The sequence below is a fragment of the Pipistrellus hanaki genome, assembly GCF_964339955.1.
Source record: "Pipistrellus hanaki genome assembly, chromosome: 16".
In the NCBI taxonomy this organism is placed as follows: domain Eukaryota; kingdom Metazoa; phylum Chordata; class Mammalia; order Chiroptera; family Vespertilionidae; genus Pipistrellus; species Pipistrellus hanaki.
In genome coordinates, this window is record NC_140518.1 from 1,847,805 (window position 1) to 1,865,395 (window position 17,591).

At 70.5% G+C, this 17,591-nt stretch overlaps 2 protein-coding genes across 4 annotated transcripts in view; one reads left to right on the plus strand and one right to left on the minus strand.

The window, feature by feature from the left end:
- The window catches only part of SEC14L1 (SEC14 like lipid binding 1), a 259,583-nt gene that overhangs the window by 142,800 nt on the left and 99,192 nt on the right, over positions 1–17,591 (minus strand). The window lies entirely within an intron of this gene.
- The window catches only part of SEPTIN9 (septin 9), a 139,783-nt gene that overhangs the window by 32,180 nt on the left and 90,012 nt on the right, over positions 1–17,591 (plus strand). The window contains exon 1 of one of the 3 annotated variants that reach the window (XM_084861959.1): positions 15,045–15,192. The exons of the other annotated variants lie outside the window; for them this stretch is intronic. The gene's annotated coding sequence lies outside the window, so the exon portion shown is untranslated. Of the gene's footprint in view, positions 1–15,044; positions 15,193–17,591 lie in introns of those variants that run through there. 3 annotated transcript variants of the gene reach the window in all.

Here is a 17,591-nt window from a genome sequence, read left to right on the forward strand (position 1 = left end):
GGCGGAGCTCTCCCCGGCCGCCCGGGCTGGGACTGGCCGGTCCCGGAGGCCGTCCCCGGAGCTCTGGCCGGGATGCCGAGGAGCCGCGGCCAGCGCCCGAGGCGCCGCGGATGATGCAATGAGAGGAAACCCCCTTAGAGAGGAGACACTGGCGTTCCCGGGGCGCCCCGCCGCCTGGGTTTTGAAATAAGACACGGCCTGTCGGGGTGAGCGGGAACAGATCGGAAGCCCCATCCCTCTCCCTGATGGCCCGGCAGAGAGCCCGCTGGGACGGCTCACTGTCACCCCAGCCGGCCCGCCCCGCCCCGCCCAGCTGTCCTTCTCCCGCCTCCTCGCCCACCAGCCTGCCTTCTGCTGGGAGAACAGCAGGAGATGTTGGACTGGTGGCGTGTGTGTGTGTGTGTGTGTGTGTGTGTGTGTGTGTGCGCGCTCGTCCCCTTCCCTGGGAGCGGCTGGATCAGAGCCGCCCTGTGGCCTCCAGGCTGGCCCTGGGCAGCGGGAAACAGGGGCTGTCCTGCCAGCTTCCCTGCCTCCCAGGCGGCTCCCTGGCCCCGGAGCCGGTCCCCCCGCACTCTGTCCTCCCTGACCCCGGAGCCGGTCCCCCCGCACTCTGTCCTCCCTGACCCTGGAGCCGGGCCCCCCGCACTCTGTCCTCCCTGACCCTGGAGCCGGGCCCCCCGCACTCTGTCCTCCCTGACCCTGGAGCCGGGCCCCCCGCACTCTGTCCTCCCTGACCCTGGAGCCGGGCCCCCCGCACTCTGTCCTCCCTGACCCTGGAGCCGGGCCCCCCGCACTCTGTCCTGGGCGCAGGCTCTCCCGGAGCCGCCGCCCCCCCCCCCCCCCCCCCCCGCACTCTGTCCTGGGCTCAGGCTCGCCCGGAGCCGCCCCCCCCCCCCCACTCTGTCCTCCCTGGCCTGGCCCCGGAGCCGGGCCCCCCGCACTCTGTCCTGGGCGCAGGCTCGCCGGAGGTCTCGGGCTCTCTGCCTGGAGCTTGGGCAGCTCCCCCACCCGCCGGCGTGGGTGCGGAGCCCCCGGGTGAGGTTGGAAGTGGACGAGCCTTGCCGGCCGGGCTGGCAGCTTCCCTGCTCTCCCCCCAGGAGGCCTGGCCAGAGGCCTGCCCGCCCGGGCGCCGGGCTCGGCTCTGGCTGGGGTGCCAGCACAGGGCCTGTCCGCGCGGCCTGGACGCCGTGCGGGGTCGGGGCCTCGGACCCCGGGAGCAGGCCAGACGGAGGCCGGGGAGAAGCCGCGTCTCCCTCGGCAGCTGCCCGGCCGGCGGGGCGGCCAGCACGGTAGCGGCCACCACGTGGCTTTCTGGGAGGCCGGCCCGTCCGCGTGGCCCGGGGACGGGAGAGGAGCTTCCTGGAGGCCCCGGCCCCGGGGGCGGGACCCGTGGCAGAGGGCGCCGGGGCAGACCCCCTGGGACCCCGCTTCTGCCTGCCAGGCCCCCGTTTCCAGGGCACAGCTCTGGAAGGTTCTGGCCTGAGATGCAGCTTCCTGGGCCGGAGCCGCCCTTCGGGACCAGGGTCTGTCTCTCCAGGGGCCGGCTCAGACACCCTCCCTGCGCCTCCGACGCCCCCTCGTCCGGGGGCTTGGCCGGGACTCAGTGCCGTGCCACCCGGTGAGGACTGTGGGCGCCGAGGCTGCACCTGCACCTCGGGCTGTGGGTGAGGGAGAGACACCTCTGCCCCCGAATGCCCCCGACTCCCAGCACCCACCAGGTGACCCCCCCATCACGGCAGACTCGGCGCAGCCGCATGCCCGTGTGATCATGTGACCGTGTGCCTGTGTGCTTGTGTGACCGTGTGCTTGTGTGACCGTGTGCCTGTGTGCTTATGTGACCGTGTGCCCGTGTGCCTGTGTGACCGTGTGCCTGTGTGACCGTGTGTCCGGGTGACTGCGTGCCCGTGTGACCATGTGCCTGTGTGACCGTGTGCCCGTGTGCCCAGGTGACCGTGTGCCCGTGTGACCGTGTGCCCGGGTGACCGCATGCCCGTGTGCCTGTGTGCTGTGTGACCGTGTGCCCGGTGGAAAGTCTCAGGCCCAGGCTGGGTCCTGATTGGGGAGGCGCGCCAGGCCACACCGGCTGGCCCGGCATTGCCCGGTGACCCCGTGTGAACCCCGCTCCCCCTCTGCTCTCGGTGAGCAGTGCTCCCCGGGCCCCCTCCCCGAAGTGCGGCCTCCTCAGGCCAGGTCCCCGGGGCCGCGGACACGTTGGCCCGGGCCGCCTGCTTCTGGGCGGAGTGAAGGAGAGAGTGAGTGAGAAGAGTGTGTGGGGGGTGACGGAGTGGGAGGAGGTCAGGGAGAGGGGAGGAAAGATCTGGGAGTCCAGCATGTGCTTTCGAGGCAGGTGCCAGCCCGAGATGGCCCGCGGTGGGGGCCGGGCCGCGCCCTGCCGGCGCTGACCGAACGCTCCGGCTGCTGCGCCGGGAGCCGCCGGGGCCTGCCCTTGGCTCCCGGGCCGCTGGGCGAGCCGGGAGCGATTTGTTTCCATTCTGGGGACCCCGCGGGAGGCTGTCATCCCGCCCGGCTTCATTAATGTTCCATTAATCACGTGGCCGCCTGCCGCGAGCCCGCGCCCGAGCCAGCGCTGCGTCCGCTTCCCGGCTCCTCGGAGGCGTTCGCACACCCGCTCAGGGAAGAGCCAGTTCCTGTTGTGGGACAGAGAGGCTGAGTAAGCTGCCCCAGGTCACACAGCTGGACGTGGCCGAGATGTGTGAGTACAGGGCTGTTTGACTCCAGAGCCCCAGCTGGTGGGTCCCTGGGCACAGGGTCTCTGTGCCACTGTGCCAGCCTCTGGTCGGGCTGCTTGGGGTTCCATCCGGTGATACGGACGCCTCCTGACCCACCTGGGTAGTGGCCCCCCCTCTGGGTCTGGGTGGACGGGGTATCAGGAGTCGAAGGCCGCTTTGCCCTCTATCCTGATCACCAGACAAACTTCCTGCTTTCTACGGTCCCCCAGACAACACTTCCTCCAGGAAGCCTTCCTTGATTGCTCCAGCTAGATGGCGCCTCCCCGCCCTGGTTCCACTGGAACCGAGGACAGGCCAGCAGAGTCCAGCCGGCCTGGCCATCACGATGCCCCTCCAGGGCGCCCTGAGGCGCTCACTCAGCCACTGGGCCGCAGAGAAGCCCGTGAGGCCGCTGGGTGGCTGGGTGCCTGATGCTAATGAAAGGAAGGCCTCGGGCAAGTCCCTTTAGGACTCAGTTTCTGTGTCTGTGAAATGGGTTGAAGGGCATCCTCCTCCCGAAGAGGGTTTTAGGAGAATCGTGGCACGGAAGCCCTTCGGACGGCGATAGCCCAGCACGTGGCTGTGGGTGAATGTGAGACTTGGCCTGGGTGGCGGGAGGGGGAGCTGGGGGAGGCTCGGGCCTCAGCGTAGGTTCCTGTTGGGGGAGTGGGGCAGCCGCAGGCAGGGCCTGGGCGGAGGGGCTTGGCCCCAATGAGCTCTCTTCCTCCTGGAGTGGGAGCCCCTCCCCCTCCTCCTCCCTCCTCCCTCCTCCCTCCTCCGCTGTTCCTGGTCCCCGCCCGCCCCTCCCCCAGCACAGCCCTGACCTCCTCCCCGGGCTGGGCCTGGGAAGCGGGACGGAGTGTGCCGGGCCCAGCTGCACAGGAAGCCGGGCTGGGCCCTGGAGGCCTCCGGGCCCGGTGGCCGGACTCCCAGCGAGCACCCGGGGCCCTCTCCCGCCTGGGCCCCCAGCCCTTGACCCCCACCCGCCCGCTCCAGGGGCCCAGGAGGGGCCGTGGCCGTGTCCCCCGGTGGCTGCCCACCGGCTGCAGCCCCTGCCTCTCCCGGCTGCCGTGGCCGTGGAGACGCGGGGCTGCCCGGGCCTGGGGCTGGGTCTGCGTTTGATGCCGGGGACCTGGGGACCCTGGGACCCAGGGCCCATGTTGGAGGCCGGGAAGGGGAAGCCCCTCTTCCAGCCACCACCCACCCGGCGTGTGCAGTGTGTCAGGGTGTGCGTGGGGGGTGGGGGGCTTGGAGCCGGAAGTCGCAGGGTCAGCCTGCCCTGCCCCACCAGCCATCTGATCCTGCACAGACGCAGGCCCACCGCCTGCGGGTCCCGGCCTGGGGGAGCGGGTGAGGCCTGAGGGACCCGCTGGGGCGGTTCACCTGGGAGAAGGTCGAAGGGTGTGACCCAGAGCGGGGGAGGAGCCGAGGGTCTGGGAGGCTGGGGGCAGGGGTGGGGGTGGGAGGGGGCTTCATGGGCCTGGCTAGGCAGGCGGTCATTTCCTGCTGTGTCCACGCCCCGGCCTCCTGCTTAGGGGCCAGCACCCCGTCCACCCACAGAGTGGCCCGGCCCTAAGAAATGTGAGGAGCGCCCGCGGCACGCAGCTGCTTCCGGCAGATTCCTGAGTCTGAGCGCTCTCCGAGCCCTGCTCTGCCCCAGGCCCTCTCCCTCCGGAGCCAGCGGCCTGTTCTGTGCTGGTCCCCGCAGGCTGACCCTCCTGTGGCCCGCACGGCTCCCACGCCTTCCTCAGGGGCACTGACCGAATACCGGGGCGGCAGGAGGGGAGGCGCCACAGAGCTGGAGCAATCAGGGAAGGCTTCCTGGAGGAAGTGGCGTCTGGGGGACCATGGAGAGCAGGAAGTTTGTCTGTGATTAGGATAGAGGGCAGAGTGGCATCGCCACGCCTCCGCAGGCAGCGAAGATCCTGCTGGCACCTGGTGGGCTCCGGGAAGATGGGGGGAGGAGGCTGGGGCGGGACCTGGGTTCCAGCTCCGATCCAGGCACATCCTCAGACACGCTGAGGCTGTCTTGCTGGCGCGCTGGGACACAGGCGGGGATTTGATGGATGATGTGAGAGAGGGATGTGGCCCAGCCCTGGGCGCGGTGAGTGTGTAATTTACAGCCCTGCCACCGAGGGGGGCGTCAGGTCAGCCTCCTGCGTGCTGGCATTTTGGCATTCCCCCCCCCCCCCATTTCACTGGTACCGAGGACAGGCATGCGGGCCGTGGCGTCACCTGTGTCCCTCAGCTTGCGTGTGGCCGGGAGACCCCGGGCCGGCCGGGCAGGCGAGTCGGTGCGTGTGCAGGAGGCGGCGGCTGCCCGCCATGCCGGCAGCTCTCAGGCCACCGGCAGCCATGCCGGGAGTTACCGGCCGCCTGGGCTGCGGCGGAGGGAGGGGCGGGGCCCTGCTGCCTCCTGGGGGTGAGAGAATCTCGGGGGACGTCTGGGTCGGACGGGCTGGCCTGGGTGGGACACCAGTGGTTCTGTCTTCGAGGAGCGGCCGGAAGCTGTGTCTTAGTTCCCTGCGATCCACAGGGGTGGCTGCTCCGGGGCGTGTTGAGGGGCCGTGTCCTGGAGCGGGTTCGAGGAGGCCGGGGTGAGGACTGCCGTGCGCCGGCGACGGGAGCCGGTGAACGGACGGCTGAGGGGGCGGGCAGGCCCGGTGTGCAAGGGCGCGGCGGTCGGTCGCGGAGACCTGGAGCGCCGGGGCCTCGGGTCCGGGCGGGAGGGCGTGCAGGCCCCCGCGCCCGCTCTGCTGCGCCCGGGGTTCGCCCGGAGCTGGTGGCGGTCCTGGCGCAGTGCCAGGCGCCGGTGGCACGGGGACCACTTACTTGGCGGCAGGCCCAGCCTTGAACATGACCGCGTGGCCTCCCACATCCTCTCCCCACGGCCACGGCGGACCTGGGGTCGGCGCCGGCGGGGCCGCGGACGCCTGCCTGGGGGGCGGCTCCCGGGAAGCGTAGGGCCCCCGCGGCCTCGGTCGTGGCCAGAGGTCGCACAGCGGTGCCGAGGAGGAGCTGGCCTGGGGGGGGGGGTGCCCTCCTGGTCCCGGGGCCCCAACGCCGCTCCCCCTGGTGTGCCTGCCACCCTCCCGCTCTGTCCCCTCCACTTGCCAAGCCCCCGGTCAGCAGGGGGCAGTGGAGAGTGTCTCTCCCCCGCCTCCCCCACCCCCGCAGTGGCCTCCCTTCCTGGGTTGTGCTGGCGGGGGGTTGAGGGGACACGGAGCAGGGCCCCCGCTGGGCCTGAGCAGGCCGTGTGGACACAAACTCGGGCTGACCCCACGCCCTCCGCAGCCAGCGGAAGTGGCTCCTGGCGTCGCCTTGGGGGTCCCGGACGGCTCTGGCTCTGCATCGGAGAAGGGCCCGGGCCCGCCCCCGCCCCGCCCCCCAGGGGAGCCCCAGCCCGGCCGCCCACAGCCTGGCACCCTCAGCGGCGCCGCGGGCGATGGCGAGCGGGGCCTGCGGAGGCGCGGAAGCCTGTGCCCCCCGGAGGACAGAGCGCCTCTCCCGGTGATTAGACAGCATGGCTTCTCCGAGCAGACGGAGAAGAGGGTCCATCTCTGTTGTCTTTGGATCTGACAGGAAGGAGCCCCAGAGCATGTTGGTGTTTCCTTCCCGGTGCCTTTCCCACACATGTGCTCAATACCAATGACAAAACACACACACAGAGACACACAGACACACACACACACACAGAGACACATTCACATAGAGACACAGACACACACACAGATACACAGACACACATACACAGACACACACAGAGACACACACAGACACACACACAGACACACAGAGACACACACAGACACAGACACACACAGACACACAGACACACACAGATACACAGACACACACACAGACACACACAGAGACACACACACACAGACACAGACACACACACACAGACACACACAGAGAGACACACAGATACACAGACACACATACAGAGACACACACACAGACACACACAGAGACACACACACAGACACACACACAGACACATACAGAGACACACGCAGACACACACACACACACACACAGAGACACACACAGACCCACACACACGCTGTGTACTGTCCCCCAGAAGCTTGGCCTCCTGGGCCCTGGTCGCCGGCCGAAGCAGGAGGTGGCCCCTTGCAGGGCGCAGGGCGACCCCTGACCCGACTCGGGTGCTGGGCAGAGGGGCTGCGGGAGGCAGGCCCCCGTCTGCGGCAGCACCTCCTCGGCAGAGGGCAGGGATGGGGCCCGGGGGCGGCAGGCTGGCGTCCGGTGGAGGAGGGCCACTGTGAGGCTGTGACGGACCCTCCAGCCTGAGACCGCAGTCGTGTCCCTGGCTTCTGGGCGCAGAGAGGGCTGGTGGGAGCTGGAGCCTGACCTCTGGCCTGTGGGTGAGGAGGCCCGCTGAGCTCTGCACCCGCCCCTGCAGGCCTGGGCCGGTGCTCCCCGCCCCCTCGGCTCCCGCCCGCCCGGCCTGCGTTCCCTGCCGTTTCCTCTCCCGTTTCTCCCTCCCTCCCTCCCTCCCTCCGGCACCGTCTGGTCCTCATTAAGGCTTTCCTCCCGCGCTCCGCGCTCGGCCCCGCGGGGAGCTGTGTGGGCCCCCCGGCCCGGGCGGGGGCTCCAGCACAGCCCTCGCCTCGGCCCCCCAGGCAGACGTGCTGGGCTGGGCGTGCGGGACGTGGCTGGGCCGTCTGTCTGTGTGTAAGTGTGCCTTCCCGCCGGCCAGGGTCCCGGGCTCGGTGTCTGCAGGCCTGCCCAGCGGCTGCGGGGGAGGCGGGGCCCTGCACCCATCCAGGCGGCCGCCCCGGCCTGCTCCCCCCAGGAGGGCCCCTGAGCGGGCCACGCGGGGCGAGGCCCCTCCAGCCCCTGGCCGCCGCCTGGCCGCCCCGCACGGCGCTCACCCAGGCCACGTGCACCCTGACCTCCTGGCTGCTGGAGGGGGAGTACGGTGGGGGGTAAAGGGACCCCCACTGCAGGGCATAGGGGCCCTCCCGGGGTGCCCCTGCGGCCCCTGAAACATGACTCCCTGGTTCCGTCCACCCCCCTTCCCACAGGCTGGGAGGAGGAATGTGCCCTCGCACCCGAGCGGCGGGGGGGGGGGGGGGGGGGGGCGCAGGGCGGGGTTCGATGAGGCCCCGGGGAGACGCCCTCCCGCATGCGGACTGGGGGTGGCCAGGCTCTGCTCCTCACAGGGCGGGTTCCGGGGGCGGAGGCTCCGGCCAGGCCCGGGAGGGACCGGCGAGGAGGCAGCACCCTCTGCTGGCTGCCCCGGGGCCGGGCCGGTGAGCCCAGTGTCAGGGACAGCAGGGGGACAGAGGGGGACAGGAGGCTCAGGACCCGCCCCGGCCACCCGCTCAGGGATGTGGCGGGGGGGGGGGGGGGGGTGAATCCGGGAAGCGTCCCCACACGCCTCGGGCCCCCACGTGGCTCTCTCGTCTCGTCCCGTCCCTGCGGCCCAGAGAGGGCAGCCCCGGGGCCGGGGCACACAGCTGGTGAGGGGCGGCGTGGCAGTGTGGCCCCCAGGCCGGTTCCGTGGCATTCCGGGGGGCGGGTGGCTCCTGGTGAGGCCGGAGGAGCCGCCGCTGTGCCGGGGCTGCGGGCGAGGCTGGTTTTGGGGGCGCTGACCAGCGAGGCTGCTCACGGAGCCCCGGTGTCTGTTCTTTCCTGCCCCCCCCCCCCCGTCTTGCATGTGGTCAGCGTCTTGCATGTGGTCAGCATGTGTCTGAGGCGGCGTGTCACCGTCTCCGCAGGGGTGCTGCGTGTGTGATTGAGCGACATGTGTGCCAGGGCGGCGGCGTGGGCACGGAGCAGTGTGCCTGGGCCCGCCGGGTGTGGGTGAGACGGGACTGAGGGCCTTCGTGCTGCCGCGTCTCACCGTGCTCACCGGCCGAGCTCGGCGCCGAGGCTGCAGGAGCGGTGCCCAGCGCCCGGTCCCCGCTGCCCGACCCTGTGTCCGCCCGTCCGCCTGTCCACCCGTCCGCCCGTCCCCGCTGCCCAACCCTGTGTCCGCCCGTCCGCCCGTCCCCGCTGCCCGACCCTGTGTCCGCCCGTCCGCCCGTCCACCCCGGTCCCCGCTGCCCGACCCTGTGTCCGCCCGTCCGCCCCTGTCCCCGCTGCCCGACCCTGTGTCTGCGGCTGCCCCGCCGTCCGCCCTCGCTCCTCCGCAGCCGGGGGCAGGGCACGAGGGGCGCCTGGCCCTCCACCCGCGGGGGCCAGGAAGGGGGCATGGCGCCCCGTCCAGGCCAGGGAGAGGAGGGGGGAGGCCCACTCAGAGGAGGGGGCAGCTCGGCTCTGAGCACCTCGGGCCTCACTTCTGGGCCAGCCGTGCAGGGGGGGCAGGGGAAGGCGGGGTGGGGGCGGGGCGGGCCTGCCCTGAGCCGCTGCGAATGTGGGATTCATTACCGGAGTCTGGCAACCAGAGCCCTCACCGCTCCCCTGAGACGGGATGGGGGTGGGTCCTCCCGGAGGCCCAGGGCGGGAGCCGGGGGTGGGGGTGCAGCCCTGGCCCTCCCCACCCCTCCCCCACCGTGGAGCCGGGGCCCTGCCTCCTCCGCCCGGAGCTGAAATCACACGGCCTCCTCTCCCCTCCCCTGCCCTCGGCCCGGCCCTGCAGGAGCCGGAGCGGGGAGCGGGCCGGGCTGGCGGCCCTGCCCCCGGCCTCCTGGCTCTGCGCTGGCCTCTGGATGGAGGCTGGGGCGGGCGTGGGCTAAGCCCCTTCCGCAGCCGCCCCTCCAGCCAGGGATAAAGCTCCCAGCAGCCTGCGGGGTGGGCTGGCTGTGCTAGCTTTGGGGGACACCAGGGAGAAAGTGAGGGTGCTGCCGAGCCACGGGCAGTCAGAGCCCCCCCGGGTGCTCGGTGCGGCAGGAGGCGTGTCCCGTGTGGGTGCGTGATCCCTGGCCGCTCGCAGTCCACAGCGGAGGAGAGGCTGAGGGGCTGAGGGCAGCCAGCCCCCGGCCCGGCAGCTGCGGGGTGTGTGTGTGTGTGTGTGTGTGTGTGTGTGAGTGTGTGTGTGAGTGTGTGTGTGAGTGTGTGTGTGTGTGTGTGTGTGAGTGTGTGTGTGTGAATGTGTGTGTGTGTGTGAGTGTGAGTGTGTGTGTGAGTGTGAGTGTGTGTGTGAGTGTGTGTGTGTGAGTGTGTGTGTGTGTGTGTGTGAATGTGTGTGTGTGTGTGAGTATGAGTGTGTGTGAGTGTGAGTGTGTGTGTGTGTGAGTGTGTGTGTGTGTGAGTGAGTGTGTGTGTGAGTGTGTGTGTGTGTGAGTGTGAGTGTGTGTGTGTGAGTGTGAGTGTGAGTGTGTGTGTGAGTGTGTGTGTGTGAGTGTGTGTGTGTGAATGTGTGTGTGTGTGAGTGTGAGTGTGTGTGTGTGAGTGTGTGTGTGTGAGTGTGTGTGTGTGAGTGTGTGTGTGTGTGTGTGAGTGTGTGTGTGTGTGAGTGTGTGTGTGAGTGTGTGTGTGTGAGTGTGTGTGTGTGTGAGTGTGTGTGTGTGAGTGTGTGTGTGTGTGAGTGAGTGTGTGTGTGTGAGTGTGTGTGTGTGTGTGAGTGTGAGTGTGAGTGTGTGTGTGTGAGTGTGTGTGTGTGTGTGTGTGTGTATGTGTGAATGTGGGCAGGGGCTCCTCACTGAGGCTGGCTCAGGGCACTGCTGTCAGGTGCCAGGCCCCTGCCAAGCGCGGCCCAATCAAGCGGGTTCCCCCGCCACTGCACCTCTGTGAAGTCTGTCCCTGACTCTAAGGCCTGACTCGGGGTGCCCACATCTGTGCGGCCGCCCCTGGGTGCCGTCCCTGCCCGTGGCCGCGGGTGGAGGAGCGGGTGGGGGTTGGGGGAGGGACAGAGGCCCCGGGAAGGAGGAGCAGCGCCTGTGAACGGCCAGTCCCGTGCTGACGCGCACGCCCTGCGAGCGTCTCGGCGTTGAATGGCCTTGAAGAAAGCTGCTCACTCCAGGTCCGTGTCAGGCTCACTGCGTCCAGCGCTGCCCACGGGCGGGGCGGGGGGACACGGGGGGGCTGCCTGCTCTTGGCCGCTTCCTCCCGGGGCCGCCACACCCCGGCTCCGGTCCGAGCCCAGAGCCGCAGGAGCCGGAGCCGCCGCAGGCTGAGCGGCTGTCCCGGGGTTTCAGGCACCGGCTTCCTGTGTGTGATTCCGCGACACGCCTCCCCGTGAGGGCTCCGGGCCACGCCTCCCCGGTGAGGCTCAGTGCCCCCGGTGAAGGCTCGGTGCCCCCGGTGAAGGCTCGGTGCCCCCGGTGAAGGCTCGGTGCCCCCGGTGGGCACACATGCCGTCCCGAGGGTTGGCCTGGTCTGGACTTGCTCTCCGCAGTGCCTCCCTGTGCCTTTCTGTCCGCCTCCTCCCTTTGGGGCTCCCAGCGCAGATGCGGGAAGTGGTCCCCAATCAAAGCTCTTCCTGCCCGTCAGCGGCCTCTGCTATTCCCCTTTCACTTCCCACTGGGGCCGGGCCGGAGCCCCGGAGTGCGGGGAGGGGAGGAGGGCTGGTGACCAGTGAGTTCTGGGGGGGGCTCTGCTTCTGAGCAGAGGAGACGGCAGAGACTAGAATGCCTGGTGCTCAAGGTCATTGTTATGCCGAGGCGGGGGTGCTGGACCCTCCTGGGTATCGCCCTGTGCTCTTCCCAGTCCCGGCCCGGCCACGGCGGCGTGGACACCCGAGCCGAAAGCCCGAGCCCTGCCCGCCGAGAGGCTCAGAGCACACACTGCCCCCAGTCCTCCTCTCCGTCCCCAGCCGATTCCTGTTTCGCTCACAGCCCACCATGTCCGCTGCTGGGCTTCGGTGCTGGTCCTGGTGTCAGGGAAGGGAGAGGAGGCTGGAGGATCGCTCCTAACGCCAGCCTGGAGCGCCCCCACCTGGCCATCTCCCTCCGGGCGCTCTGAGCTCCCGGCCAGACGCGCTGGGTGTACACTTGCCATTGAAGTCAGTGGGGGCTGGTGCTCTATGGCCCTGTGAGCGGGGTTCTGGCGGGCGTGTCAGCCCCAGGACGCACTGTGTGTGTGTGGGGGGGGGGGGGGGGTGTGCCTGGGCTGCTGTGAGCTGCCCCGGGGCCCGCAGCCCCGAACAGGAGCTGGCTCCAGGTGAGGGCCGAGCCAGTGCTGGAGGTTGAGATGCCATCGGTTGGTTCTCAGAAACGTTGCTGAAATGTGCACGAAGGTGCAGGGGAGGGAAGCGGCTTCCTGAGGGGGAGGGGAGGGGGGGGCGGGCCTTCTCAGAAAGGAGGAAATGGGCCCCTCGCCGAGTTTCACGGCGAGCGATCTCGGTCTTGAGCCGCTGCCGTGGAGACGCGGGAGGCGCTGAGTAAGTCAGCCCGGCCGGGCTCCATTGAACAGGAAGGGGGGTCCTATCTGATGGAGGACGTCCGGAGGGCTTCCTGGAGGCGGTGGCCTAGCAGAGGGGGTTTTCGATGGGGTTTGGGAGGCAGAGGCCCGGATGAAGGCTGAGGAGACGTGGCTGAGCTGGGGGGTCGGGACCAGAGGTGTAAGCGGTGGCGGGGGAGGGGGTGATGCTGAAGCCGTGGTGGAGGTGCGGATGCTGAGAGGAGGGGAGAGGAGGTGCCCGCACTCCTGCCTCGGGGGAAGGGGGGAGGGAGGGGTCAGTGCGTCTCCCATGCTGCCCGGGGTCGGTGGGTGGGACGGGGTGGGGCGATGGGGGGTTTTCAGGAGCTGGGGTTCAGCAGGGCGATGGGCAGCAGCCAGACGGCAGAGTTCCGCAGGGAGTGGGTGGTGGGAGCCGAGGAGATGCAGACCATCTGTCGGAGATGGAGAGGGAGGGAAGGAGAGGGAGCGGGAGCGGCTGGGGGGTGGCGGGGGAGAGGGGGCTGGGCCAGGGGCGTGGCTTGTGGTGGAGATGAGGGGGGCCCAGCTGCTCTCCTGCATCGAGTTGAAAAGGAACCGGGAGAAAGAGGCAGATTTCCGCAAAACGTGGCACCCCACCCGCCCCCCACCCCTCCACACACGCAGACACACACACGCATGCACACACACACACTCACACACACATACACACATGCATGCACACACACACTCACACACACAACACACACCACACACACACTCACACACACGCACACACACGCACACACACGCACGCACACACGTGCAGCGCCAGCACCGGGCTGCCAGCCTGGAGCCGGGGCTCCTCCCGGGGGTGTGGCTGCACTCGGCCCGGAGCCCCCGGGTTCGTGCCGGGGACCGCAGGGCCTCCCCTGCGCCGGGCGAGCAGCGCAGGCCCGTGCGGGGTGCTCTGTGGTGCGGTGGGAAGGTCGCTGCCCCCGGAGGTTTGTGGGTGGGAGGGCAGATTGGCGGGGCGGGGGGGGCGGAGGAGCTGGGCTCCACAGGAGCGTGCGGGGCCGTGTGAGTGCGAGGGTGCGTGTGAGGGGCGGGAGGGAGCACGCAGTGTGAGTGCTCCCCCTCCTGCTCTGCCGCTGGGGGGGGGGATGCATCGGCCATCGTGTGGGCGGTGACACCTCAGTCTGCTCCTCTCCCAGGGGGTCCCAGGGAGGGGAACCCGAACCCAGGACCCTGCCGCCGGACCACTGACGGGTGGGGGTGCCCACGGGCAGCCAGCGGCCTACAGCATCCTTGTTAAGGACGCCACGGACCCCTTCCCCCTCCTGTCAGCCTCGGACCCGTGCGGGCTCCCTCTGTTTGGGGTGAGGGTCCGGCTCAGACGGACAGCTTGGGAAACCCCACGCAGACCGGCCGGGCTGGGGGGTCTCTCCATCTGTCCAGCAGAGCCCAGCTTACGCGGCCCAGGCCTGGCTGCGGGCCTCAAACAGGAGCGTATGCTCTTCCAGTTCTGGGGGCTCCCTGCCTGAGATCGGGGTCCCCGGGCTCAGGCAGGTGTCGCAGGGCCGGCCCCTCCTTGCCTTGCCCAGTGCCCGGCGGTGCTGGCAGTCCTGGGACGGCCCCCGCCCTCCACCATCACTGCTCCGCTGTCTCTCCGCGTTCCCTCCGACCTCTCCGGACACAGGGCCTCCGTGGGGAGCCGGGTGCCGTCCGGTCCCAGGCCTGGTCCCCCCACAGCGGGAGGCCGCCTGCCGTGGGGGTGACATGTCCCAGGACGGGGCGCGGGGCTCACGCTGTGTCTCAGGCCTCTGGCTTTTGGTTTACATTTTTATTGGTTTCAGAGCAGAAGGGAGAGAGAAACATCAGCGGTGAGAGAGAGTCATCGACCGGCCGCCCTGCACGCCCCCCATTGGGGATCGAGCCTGCACCCCGGTCCTGGGTCCGCACCGGCCCGTGTGTCCGCACTGCTGCCGCTGGCGGTGCGGCCGCACAGAGGGCGCCGAGGACCTGCGTGCTCCGGGCGGCCTGACAGTGGAGCTGTGCCGCCGGTAGCACGGCCTCGCCCGCTCGGGGCCCTGTCGGTCCCGGTGAGAGGTGCCGTCCGTCCGTGTAACACGCTTCTTGGCACGGAGAGGGCCGGAGCGGCCGTCTCTCCGTGTTGGCGCTGGGGACACGCGAGCTGACCGCACGGTGGCCCCTGAGCTGTTACGGTGACCAGATGTCCCGCCGCGTTTTTAAAAAGTCCCGATTTTTGGAAAGATTCTTTCCAAGTTTTTGGACTTTTTTAAAACGCCGCAGGACGCAGGACAAATTGTTAAAAATCGGGATCACTGTAGGCTCAGTGCCCTGTGGGAAAGGGAATTCACCCGCCTTTTCTGACCGTTCTAACGTGGAGCCTTTACCATGACGGACAGGCCGGCTCGCCAGCTTCTGCCGGAGGGGGGTGAGCAGCCGCCCGGGCTCAGGGCGCCCCGAGACTGCCAGCCTGCGTGGGGGTGGGTCGGGGGACAGCAGGCCCTGAGGCCTGATGGGAAGCCTGCAGATCCTCCGGGAGGCCTGGGCCTGGGGGCTGGTGGCCAGCAGGTGGGCAGCGCCTCGGTGGGGGAACCAGTGGCCTCAGGGGAGCAGCGGCTTCTGGAGACGCGGAGGGCAGACCCCTGGACGCAGCCAGCCTCCTGTGGGGGCGCTCTGGGGCCTCCCCTCCAGCCACATGGGGGAGGCGGCGCGGGGAGCCTGAGCGCCGGCTGTGGGTGCCGGGCCGACGGAGGAGGGAGGGAGGACCAGCCGCTGCCCTGACACTGCCTCCCCGGAGCCACTCCGGCTCGGCCCCAGGCAGGTCCCCGAACCAGCCCCCCCCCCAACTCCCCGAACTCCCCCAACTGCTGTGGGAGCGTCAGCCCGAGGCTTGGCCACGCCCAGGCCTGGGAGTGACTCACTCACCGGGTCAAAGGTCGTGGCGGGGGCGGGCCTGGCCCTTCCCTGCGAGCAGGCCCTGCCCCGCCGCTGCTCCCGCGCTCCCTCCTCTGGGACCCCCTAGCCCTTCCTCCCAGGGGCCCGTTCCGTTCCGTGCAGGGCCTGCGGGAGGGAGGGAGGAGGAGGCTGACTCACCGCCCGCCCTGAGGGGTGGAGGAGCCGAGCCGGATCCGGGTGCTGAGGCTCCAGGAGGAAGAAGCTCAGGGTGAGCTGCCCCCTCCCGCCCCGCCCCGCCTCCCGTCCCCGTTCCTCTCCCAGGCGGGGTCCCTCCCCCACGGCACCCTCACCGATTGGGGGTGCTCTGACCCTGGGAGCCTGGAGCAGCTCGGGCCGCGGGTCTGGACCTCATTCTGGGGAGCCCCTGAGAGCCGAGGTGTGACACAGGGCCTGGGGGTGTCAGGACCGGGTGCGGGCACAGCTGGGGTGCACCTGGCCCAGGGGGAGTGCGGGCGGGCGGCAGGGAGGGAGGGTGCCCAAGGGCATGTCAGACTCTTGGCAGCACCCAGCACCCAGCAGGGCCGGGCCGGGGCGGGGCCAGGGCTGCAGGCACCGGCTCCTGGCAGGGCCGCCCGCCCGCCCGCCCGCCCGCCCGCCCGGCTGGGCTCCAGGTGAGCACTCTCCTCCTTCCGGGAGCTCCCGCGGCCACGCACCGTCCCCGGCGGCCGCAGCCCTGCCCCTGTGCGGGGGAACCCCCGCCATCCGGGGCCGCGGAGCCGCTCCTCCCCGCCGCCCCTCCCCGCCCCGGCCCTGCCTCTCAGAGCGCTCCCTCGAAGGCGCCCTCCTACCTCTGCCCGCCCGCCCGCCCGGGAGGCTGCTTGTTCGAGGCCACAAAGCCCCTTTGATCCTCTGCTCGGCTCGGGGCCATGTGACCCGGTGGGCGGCGCTCTCGCAGGCAGCAGCAGCGCAGCCCAACGCGGCCGCCGGGTGAGTGCTCCGCTCCCTTTGTTCCCAGCCTCGCACCCGCGCCGGGGCCCTCGGTGTCCGCCGGCGGGCAGCCCCGGGGCCGGGGTGGGAGGGGGCCCGGGGCATGGCCGCCCGCCCCCGCCGCCCGGGCCATGCGGGGGACAGCTCCGGCCGGGGAGCGGGGGCGCCCGGTCTCACGGCCCAGACCCTCGGTCTCCGGGAGAAGGGGCTGGGGCGGCCAGGCGTCCGTAACCGTCTGGCTGGAGCCGAGGCCGCCGTCCTCCGGCGGGACTTTCTAGGGAGTCAAGTTCCCTCTTGCAAGGGGCTTCCCTGGCCTGCAGGGGGGGGCAGGAGCCGGCTGGCCGCTGCCGCCGCCTACAGGCAGCCCTTAGGGCTTGAGGACGGCTGGGGTCGGCTTCCACGGACTCGGATGCCGGCGGCCGGCACGGTGCTGGGGGCTCCTGCTGCCGCTGACCGGGGTCCCGGGGGTCGGGTGTGCGGTGTGGCTGGGGCGGCGGGCGAGGGCGGGGCGGGTGGAATGCGTGTCTTCGCGGAGGCCCTGGTGGGAGGGGTCCCCCTCCGTGTCTGGGCAGGGAAGGACGTGCTGGCCCAGCGGAGGGGCTGGGGGAACCCCAGGGCCCAGTGCTCCCCAGCCCGGTGCCCCTCGGCAGTGCCATGTGCTGCGCCCGGTCCCGGACGCCCCCGGAGGGCTCGGCGTGGGGCTGCGGGCCTCCCCCTCCTCCCCCCTCCCTCGAGGCCCCACATGGTGCCGGCATTTTTGTCGGAGGTTTGGGGATCGCCTCCACTCACCAGAGAGAAGTTTGGAATTCCTTCGCCCGAGAAAAATGTGCCGCCCGCCCGGCAGCCGCCCTGGCCCTGGCCCTGGCCCCGGAGACGGCACCCCGGCCGGAATCCGGTGTGGCCCCTGCAGGGAGGGCAGCCAGGAGGCCGAGAAGCCCGCTCCCCGCTCCCCGCTCCCCGCTCCCCGCTCCCCGCTCCCCGCTCCCCGCTCCCCGCTCCCCGCTCCCCGCTGGCGGCCTGTGGCTCCCGCTTCATTCATCGTTGCTTTGCCTGGGAACTGAGGGGCTCCTCGGCAGGAAATGGGAGGGGCTCCTGTGTTTAACCGTTTGGGGGGCAGCATCCTTGGGGTCTTCATGGCTGAGGACGGGGCCGGGGAAAGGGCCTCTGCCCTGGCTGACCTTTCTCACGTCGCCGTAGGGACCTGCCCTGTCGCCGACCCCTCGCCCTCCCTCCTGGGCCCCCGTGGCCCCCAGCCAGGCCCGTGCCGTGGCAGAACTGCTGTGTCTGCTTGCCTGTCTGTTTCCGTCCGCCGCTGCTCCTTGGGGCTGGCACGTGATGCCCGGGACAGGGGCACATGGGAAGGGCCTACTGTGCACCCAGCTGGCACATGGGGAAGACCTACTGTGAGGCGACAGAGCCCTGCTCTGATGGGACGGGGCAAGCCCAGGCTCCCGCCCCGAGCGCCAGGCCCGCCCCCCGGCCCGAGGTCAGGGTTCACAGGGCTTGCACCGCAGAAACCGTGCACCCACTGGGCAGCCCAGCCTCTGGGCCCACTTCCTCCCCCCCACTCCCGCTTCCCCTGCCACCGTGCCCTCCCACTTCCTGTTGTCACGCAGGCTCCCTCCGACGGGACGCTTTCTTCGGCAGCCGAGACCCTGGCTGCAGCGCCCCCACCCGCCC